This window comes from Pteropus alecto, unplaced genomic scaffold (assembly GCF_000325575.1).
Source record: "Pteropus alecto unplaced genomic scaffold, ASM32557v1 scaffold195, whole genome shotgun sequence".
Taxonomy (NCBI): domain Eukaryota; kingdom Metazoa; phylum Chordata; class Mammalia; order Chiroptera; family Pteropodidae; genus Pteropus; species Pteropus alecto.
Genome location: NW_006438073.1, coordinates 10919763 through 10928665, shown reverse-complemented (window position 1 = coordinate 10928665; position 8903 = coordinate 10919763). Strand labels below are relative to the sequence as shown.

Here is an 8903-nt window from a genome sequence, read left to right as displayed (position 1 = left end):
AATGTGCCATGGTCACAGGGGCTGGCCTTGAGGAGCACCCACCGCCCACTGTTGCCACCATCACACACTGACCAAGGAGATGTGGGACATATGGATTTTGTACATGAATTCACTTGAAAGACCACTTTGGGGCTATAAATATGATTCTTGATGAAAATAAATTGGAAATTTTTTCATGATTTTTGTATATTTATATATTTTTTGTTTTACATTTGACTTCAAGTGTAAAATAAAGGTGTATCTAGACAACCTTCCTACAACAAATGTGGTACTAGTTTGCCACAATGAGGCTTGGAGCACACTTCTGTGAACTGTCCATAGTGTCATTAATTGTTCACAAAGACGCATGCTGTAAGAAATTGTTCTAGCAGATAATGCTAGTAAAAGACTTTTTAAAAAGACCTATAGTGAGGTATGTGAAAAAATTGAAAGTGCCAGTTTACATAACTCTAATGGAATAACGTTTGAGATTGATCAGGGCTAGATTAAAAGGAGGTGCTATGTCTTTATATATAAAATAATATTGAATATCAACTCTAATTCTGAAAAATTGCTTTAATTTTTTTTTTAAAAAAAATGTGTATAAAATAAGAGGAATTGCTGCATCTAAAGGCCAAATGATCACCCTCGTAGACACTCGCTGTGAACAGTAGATACTCGCCGTGAGTGTGAGCGCACAGGGGGATGACATGACAGGATCAAACGCGACAGGACAACAGTGGTCTGTCCTACCATTCCTGTGATCTGAGATGGTACTTATGAGTGTATGGCAGATTCTGATATGACCTATGGTGGGTTCAACTGGAAGCTCACTTGTTGCTGTTATCCTGTCCCCTGAAGAGAAAGAGACAGAAGGAACATTGATCGGACTTTTCCTGTCAGAATACCTATAATGGCAGGAGGCCTTTTTTCAAGAAGCAGAGATTACTTTCAAGAAATTGGAACATAAGATGCTGGAATAGATATTTGGGGAGGAGAAAACATAGAAAATTCCTTTAGGATTCGGCAGTGTGGAGGAATTTAGGAGATTGTTACCTGCTCGCACACTGGACATGAGTTTAGGAAAACCACATCTTATGTGTTACCAAGAGGCACAGGGCAGACTATGAATAAAAATGACAGATGACTTGCAGAAGTGTGGATGGATGAATTTCAGAATTTCTTCTATATCATTTCTCAGGGTAACCGAAGGTAGATTATGGAGATAGAGCATCAAGACTTGGTCTAAGACACAAACTCCAATGGTCACAATGCTCAAATGCCTAAAGGCAACCAACCCTGCAGCATGTGAACAGTAATCAGTGCCTGGATGAAGTCACAGAAGAGGATAGCTGGGTGCCCACCAGCAAAGGCTGTGATGGAAGCTGGTCCCAGCAGTGGCTTTTTCAAAATGTTATTCTTCCAGAAATATTCTGAGATAAAACTTATGAAAAAAGAAAAAAATAAAGACTTCCTGGGCTACCTCTGCATATCTTTCTGCCACATTCTTAAGTAACAAAAACAAGAAAAATGCTTGCCTCCTACAGGATGTAAGGTTTCTCAGCCATTAAAAATTAGATTCCACTTGCTTCTGAGCTGAGAACCGGAATTCCTGTTCAAGGATGTGCAACGACTGCTGTTGCAAGATTGTGCACAGAGACTGTGCACACTGCTGTTTACAAGATTGGACGAATCTTTCATCTTTGTAAAGAATATTCAGATGATGGAACGATCAACAAACGTGCTTTCTGGGAAGCTGCACCTCTTATGGCGTGCTTGCACATCAGTAATTTCTGCTGAACATGCTGCTCTAATGAAGACATTTCTAAGATTTTTTTTTTCTGATTAGAAGTGGTAGCCATTATATTAAATAGCAATATAAAGATACATTATAAGAACTAGAACCAGATTCAGAATCATGAAAACATTTTTACAGAAAATTATTTAAAAGGAAATTAGAACTATGAGAATTACAATTTACTGTGCTACGGTATCAAATCTCCAAAAAGATTTTATACCTCAGTGGAGAAAAATAATTGATTTCAATGACATTCATTTTGTTTTCGTCTATGATAGGCATGGATATTTTAAAATTTTTCCTTGGGGTGCTACAATTGCTTTCTGCAATTCTTAAAATTTGTTTGAGAAAGTGATGAGGTGGGATGAGGAGCTCACCTTATTTGGAAAAAGACAGAAAGAGAAAAAGATTAATGAAGGGTAAACAATGGGGAATGAAGGGTGTGAAGCTGCTAATGGGGAACAGGCTGAAGACTCGCACAAAGTGAGTGTCCGTCTATTGATCTGGAAGGAAAATAACAGACTGAAGGAGTGATAGTCAGGGTGCGGAGAGAGGGAGGGTGGATTGACTATGAGCAGGAGCGCAGACTTGTCAGAGACCGAGGATACGAATAAAAAGAGCACACCTCGAATCTAGTCAGATATTAATGGAGAATGAGGTAGATGGTCATATGATGACTAAAGGGGGCAGAAAATGTAGTGTGTGAGGTGTTTAGCTGCTGCCAGCCCATAGGCCACTATAGGTGTGCCCTATGGGTTTGGGATTTCTTGAGAGTAGCCTTGGCTGAATATTCAGTTTTACCAGGTCTTCCAGAAGTTACTTCTGAACCTAGGGGTGGCCCCAGCCTTGGAAAAGGCATCAGACGCCAGAGGAAAGCTGACAAACTCTATCCCCAGCCCTCTTGACAGGTCCACTCACCACAGCTGTGCACAAAAGTGGCTGTTCTAGACAAGCTGCCCAAGAAGCATGGCGTTCAGTGTATCTTGCACATGCTGTTCCTAGAGTGGAAGTCCCCAAGGACCCTTCAGCCCCAAACCCCCAGGCCAGAGTCTGTGATCCCAACACACCCTGACTCCCAAGCTCTCCTTGGGGGCTGCAGTCTGGCTTCTGCAGGCTTCTTTATGGTCTTTTAATACCCAAGCTTTCTGCTCTCAGACCTGGGTTCCTATTGATCTGGTCCTCCTGGGCTGCCTCTTTTCATGCAAAGTATTTCTTTGCTATATGCCCCACTCCTCCCAGATGTGATGACTTATGGAGGCTCTCCAAGCACACTACTAGTTAGAAACCTGCCCTGGGGAAGGGAGGGAGCTAAGGGGTGAGGGTGCCATAAGGTATGCATAGGTAAGAGGCAGGTGAGAAGTCGCTTAATTCAGGGTATGCCAAGCTTTGGCTAGGTTTCACCTTGAGGACTCCACATTCCAGGGGCAGCTTCCAGGGCACATAGGACTGCGCCTGGGGTCTGGCTTTGGGTCTGATATGTTCTTTATTGGATCAGAAGCCTTTGGAAAGAGAAGATTTTCTGGTGATCTCCACTCAGGTGTTGTTCCCAAGAACATACCAGATAGCAGCAGAGAGTAGTTTTTCCTTGTGACCTGAACTCACGTGTTTCTCCCAAGATGCACACTAGAGAGAACCTCGTCCTGGTGACCTCCATCTGGTACTATTCCCAATTTGCATGCTAGATGGCAGCACAAAAGAGCTTTAATGGTAAACTCCACTCAGGTGTTACTCCCAAGTTGCACACTAGATGGAAATGGAGAAGAGCTTTTCCTGGTGAGCCCCACTTAGGTGTTATACCAAAGATGTAAATAAGATGGCAGCAAAATAACTTTTCATGATGACATACACCTAGCTGTTATTCTCAAGATGTAAACTGGATGGCAACAATGGATAACTTTTCATGATAACATACACTCAGGTGCTATTTGAGAGATGCCGAGGATGACAACAGAAAATAACATTCAGCGATGACATACACTTGGGTGTTATTCCTAAAATGCCCACTAGATGGCAGAAGATAATAATTTCACATTACATGCACTCTGGTATTATTCCCAAGATGCAAACTAGATGTGGGCAGAAAATAAATTTTCACGATAACATACATTTGGGCATTATTTTTGAAATGCCCACAAGATAGCAGCAGAGAATATCTTCTCGACATGCACTTCTGTGTTATTCCCAAGATGCACACGAAAATAGCAGCAGAGTAAAACATCATGGTATGCCCTTGGGTGTTATTCCCTAAATGCCCACCGGATGGAAGCAAAGAATTTTATTCCCTACAATCGGGTGTTAGTTGCAAGATGCAAACTAGATGAGGGCAGAAAACTTTTTATGATGGCATACACTTGAGTGATATTTACAAAATGCCCATCAGATGTCAGCAGAAAATAAATTTTGATGATGACACACAGCTGGGTGTTATTTCCAAAATGCACACTAGACAGCAGCAGAGAATGAATATGCATATGCAAATGCTGGAGTGATATTCCTGAAATGCCCATCAGATGGCAGCAAAGAATAAATGTTTTTACAGATGCTCTAATTAGCAAGTTGCACGCGAGATGAAGGCAGGAAAAAATTTTCATAATGGTAAACACTTGCGTGTTATTCCCACAATGTCCACCAGCTTAGAGTAGAAAATAAATTTTTATGACGAGATACACTCGCATATTATTTTCAAAAAGCCCAAGAGATGGCAGCAGAGAACAACTTTTCATGATATGCACTCCTGTGTTTTACCCAAGATGCACTTGAAATGGCAGCAGACAAAATTTTTTCAAAACATGCCTTTGGGTGTTATTTCAAAATGCACACAAGATAGCAGCAGATATAACTTTTCATGCATTGTGGTGTTATTCCCAAAATGCCCACCAGATGACAGCAAGAATAAATTTTGTTACTTTTACTCTGGTGTCATTCTCAGGATGCACACTAGATGAAGGCAGATAATGGATATTAATGACGACCTACACTGGGTGTTATTCCCAAAATGTCCACCAGATTGCAGCAAAGAGTAACTTTTTTATTACCTGCACTCTAGAGTTCTTCCCAAAATGTCCACCAGATGACAGTAGGAAATACATTTTAACAATGACATTTACTTCTGTGTTATTTTGAAAATGCCCACAAGATGGCAACAGAGAAATTTTTTTTCATGACTAGTAGTCCTGTGTTTTCCCAAGATGCACATGAAATATCAGCAGACAGAAACTCTTCCTAACAATAGGCACTTAGGTGTTATTTTCAAAATGCACAAGGGATAAAATCAGACATAACTTTTGATGACCTGACCTGTGGTGTGCTTCCCAAATGCCTACCATTAGCAGCAGAGAAAGAATATTCATGATGACAAAAGCTAGGGTGTTATTCTTCAAATACCCACAAGATGGTAGCAAACAATACATTTTATTACACTGGTGTTATTCTCAAGATACACACCGAATGCTGATGATAAATTTTCAGGATGGCGTACACTCAGGTGTTATTCCCCCAAATGCCCACCACATGGCAGAAGAAAATAATTTTAAGATGACATACACTTGGGTGTTATTTTCAAAATACACAAGAGATGGCAGCAGAGAATTAACTTTTCATGACCTGCACTGTGGTGTCATTCCCACAATGCCCACCAGATGGCAACAGAGAATGAATAGTCCCTATGACCTATACTAGATGACCCATACTCAGGTATTATTCCCAAGATGCACACGAGATGGCAGCAGAGGGTAATGAATAATTTTTCATGGCCTACACTGCGGTGCTGTTCCCAAATTGCATACAAGATGGCAACTGAGAATAGCTTTTCATCATGACATTCACTTGGGTGTTATTTTAAAAATGCTAGGGCCACATTCCACATTTGTAGGCTTCTCACCTCTCTTGGAGGCTGAGGCTCTGAGGCAGGAGGTGCTTGTCTCAACCACATGCATGCTGGGAACTGAAACACCCCCAAGGGGCTATCTGGACTGCCAAAGTGGCTGTTAAAATGCCCCGCATCATGGTCAGCTCTTTAGTTAGCCAGGGGAAATTGACAGGGCCCAGGCTGGATCACAGATGCTTGCCTGCATGGAAAGAGGCCAAGGGCTTTCCTGTCTGAGACCTGACTGTCCACTGCTGCCTACTGGGATGGGAGGAAGGATACACCAGCCCTCAGGAAGGCTGCATCTGGGGGCTGGCAGGCCATTGCACTGACTCCTGTATAAATCTACACGGTCTATCCAATCCCTGACTCGTGTGTGATCCTGGGCACGTCCTGCCCATTCAGCTGGTGCCTGGTCAGGAGGGGTGGGTGTGGAGGGCAGGCAGAATGGGATGGGACGGTGGTGGGATGGGGCTAGGAGACAACTCAGCCAGCCTCCCTTGGTTCAGGGGCCTGTGACTCCTGTCTTCTAGGAGTGGAAGCCGCCAGACCTCAGCTCTCCCATGCGAATCAGAAGATGTGTAAGATCAGGGTTCTGCCAGGCCCTCTCCATCCACAGACTCCAGACTCGCCCTACCCTGTTCCATAGACACAGGCAGCTCTCCTTCTGACCCAAAGACCACTCCCTTTGTGGGTGGCTCTCTGGTCTGCCACCCTGGCCAGGGTATGGTAGGAGGCCTCCAGATGCAGAGGGGGCCATGACGGCATCAGACCTGGAGGGTGGTGGACAGGACCTGCAAATCTTGTCAGAGTGCCTGTGTGACTAGAGTTAGACCCACAATTGCCTGCTTCATTCCCTGAGTTATGCTGTTTCAAAGCGCCTGCTTGTAGTAGGAACTTCATGCACTTTGTTGAATAAACTCTAGCCAGAACCATCCCAAATATCCGAGTGGGTCCGGGACCCCCTTCTGTCCTGAGATCCCTAATCTGGCTGCACCAGGGGCAAAGACAAGGGCCACCAGATGGAATCTCAGCCCTTGGCAGGTTGTTTTCCATGTGCTTTCCAAATTCTGAAAAGCCACAGGCCACTGATGGGGGAGGCAGATGACCTTTCATGGACAAGGGAGAAATAATGACCATCAGCAGCACAGCATGTCCAGTAGCCCTTTCTGCAGAGCCAGGGACCAGTCAGCACCTGCCATGGCTGATCCCATTGGAACCTACAAGAACCCTATGAGGGATCAGTACATACAGTGGGCAGAATCGGGTCACCTAAATTCACATATTCACTTCGTTGCTCCTAGAACTTCAGAATAGGCCTGCATTTGGATTTATGGTCTTTAAGTAGTTGTTGGGAGCCAAGCTAACTTGGCGAGCTCTGAGATAAGTGGCACTAAACTATTTGAAGCACTCAGTATTTTCAAAGAAGGGAGCTTGATAGCAGAGCAGAGAGTTCTGCGTTGTGAGAGCTTCACTGTTTTGCAGGATAAGTAATTTGGCTGACCTTGGGTCTTGACTGCTGTGTTCTCATTGCGATGCTATAAGTAGTGTGTTCTAAATAAACTCGGGGACACAGCTTGAATCTGTGCTCCCTCCTGCAATTCTGTCTGTCTTCTTTCTTTTCCTCAGTCCATGCTCCCCCTTTCAGGTACCCTCAATTACTTTGTCGGCTGGCTTCCGACAAGTAGTTAAGGTTCAGTGAGTTCATTGGGGGAGGCCCTAATGCAATATGACCAGTGCCTATAGAAGACTCTATAGAAGACTATGGAAGCACAGAGGGCAGTCCACGTGACACAGATAGAAGACTACACGACCTTCCTTATGGAGTATTATAAATGCCAAGGTGCTCGTGGTCTTCTGTGAAGTGAAAACAATATACTTCTTCTCTGTCATTCCTACAGATGTGTGAGGACTGTCTTTCTACTGCCCCATGTAGCTGCTGGGAGGAGTGGAGGTCCAGGTTCCTTTGGGAGTGGGATGGGGGTCACTCCAGTGGGGGAAGTCTCCAGGTTTGAATCTAGGTACTAGGCCCACCATGGCCATCTCAAGGGTCTGGGTATGCAGACCCCTGTATCATTTCTCACCTCAGATCAGCCCTGGTTGTTATTTGTGGCCGGTGATCCTGCACCCCATCCCAGGAGGTGCAGCAGCCATACCCACCCACCATCTTCTCCATGGTCTTTGGGCGGAGCTCTGCAAGGACAGTGCCCGATAGTCATCTCCTTGAGCCCACACCCTCATCATACACACGCTTTCATTTAACCCCAAATGAGAGGTCCTACTCACATGTCCTAACACTCACTCGGGTTATCCTGATCCCATCCACGGAGAGTTTTCCCTTGGTTGGCCATTACGTGGGAATGAGGGTGGTGACCACACTAAAGTTTGCTGTCAGGCGCTTATCCACAAGAGGGGCCTCTTTGGTCTGAGGACTCTGCAGAAAGACGCTGAGATGCCAGAAATGGGACACCTGTATCTATGCCGTCAAAATAACCCTAACCCTAACCCCTAACATTACCCAAGCCCAAACCCCTAGCCTTCTCAATCCTAACCCTCTAAACGCAAACCCCAACCCTTAATCCCCGACCGTAACTCTTAACCACTAACCCTAACCCTAACCTGGACCCTGACCTCACCGTAACCACCATAACACCAACAACCCTGGCCCTAACCCCTAAACCGTAAGCACAACCCCTCACTCCGCATACTGAACCCTAATCTTAAACCCAGCCCCGAGCCCTTATCCCTCACCCTTAACCCTTAACCTTAGGCCGTGGCCCTAAACCCTAACTAACTCTTCCCTTCTCATCCTCAACCTTCCGCTCTAACGCCATCCCAGCCGCGCTCTTCACGTCACCCTCATCCCAGGAAACTTTCAGCGGAGCCCTCCCACCTGGCCCCGCCCCAGGTCACACGGTGCGACCCCGGGTTGCCCCCCGAAGGGGAGCGGAAGTGTGCTCTTGAGTGTCCGTAGTACGAGCCCGGACTGTCCTCAAGGCTCACAGAACCCGCGTTCCGGAGCACGTAACAACCCCAAGCACCCGACACGGAAGCCGGGAAGCGGCCGCTCCGAAGGCTCACGCGGGAGGACACGCCCCACCCCTGTCACGGGACCGGGTTCGCCACGCCCTCACTCCTGTTGTCCAATCGCTTCGGTCGGCTTGGACGCGCCCTCCGGTGCCAGACTTCCGCCTTCCGGTGCCAGACTTCCGCCTTCCGGCCGGGCGGCTCTCGAGTCCGAGCGGCCGGCTACCCGCGCGC

The 8903-nt window shown here is 45.8% G+C and overlaps 1 pseudogene; it reads left to right on the top strand.

The window, feature by feature from the left end:
• Positions 1-1266, top strand: part of LOC102893421 — a 2852-nt pseudogene extending 1586 nt beyond the window's left edge.
• The last annotated feature ends 7637 nt before the right edge of the window (positions 1267-8903 follow it).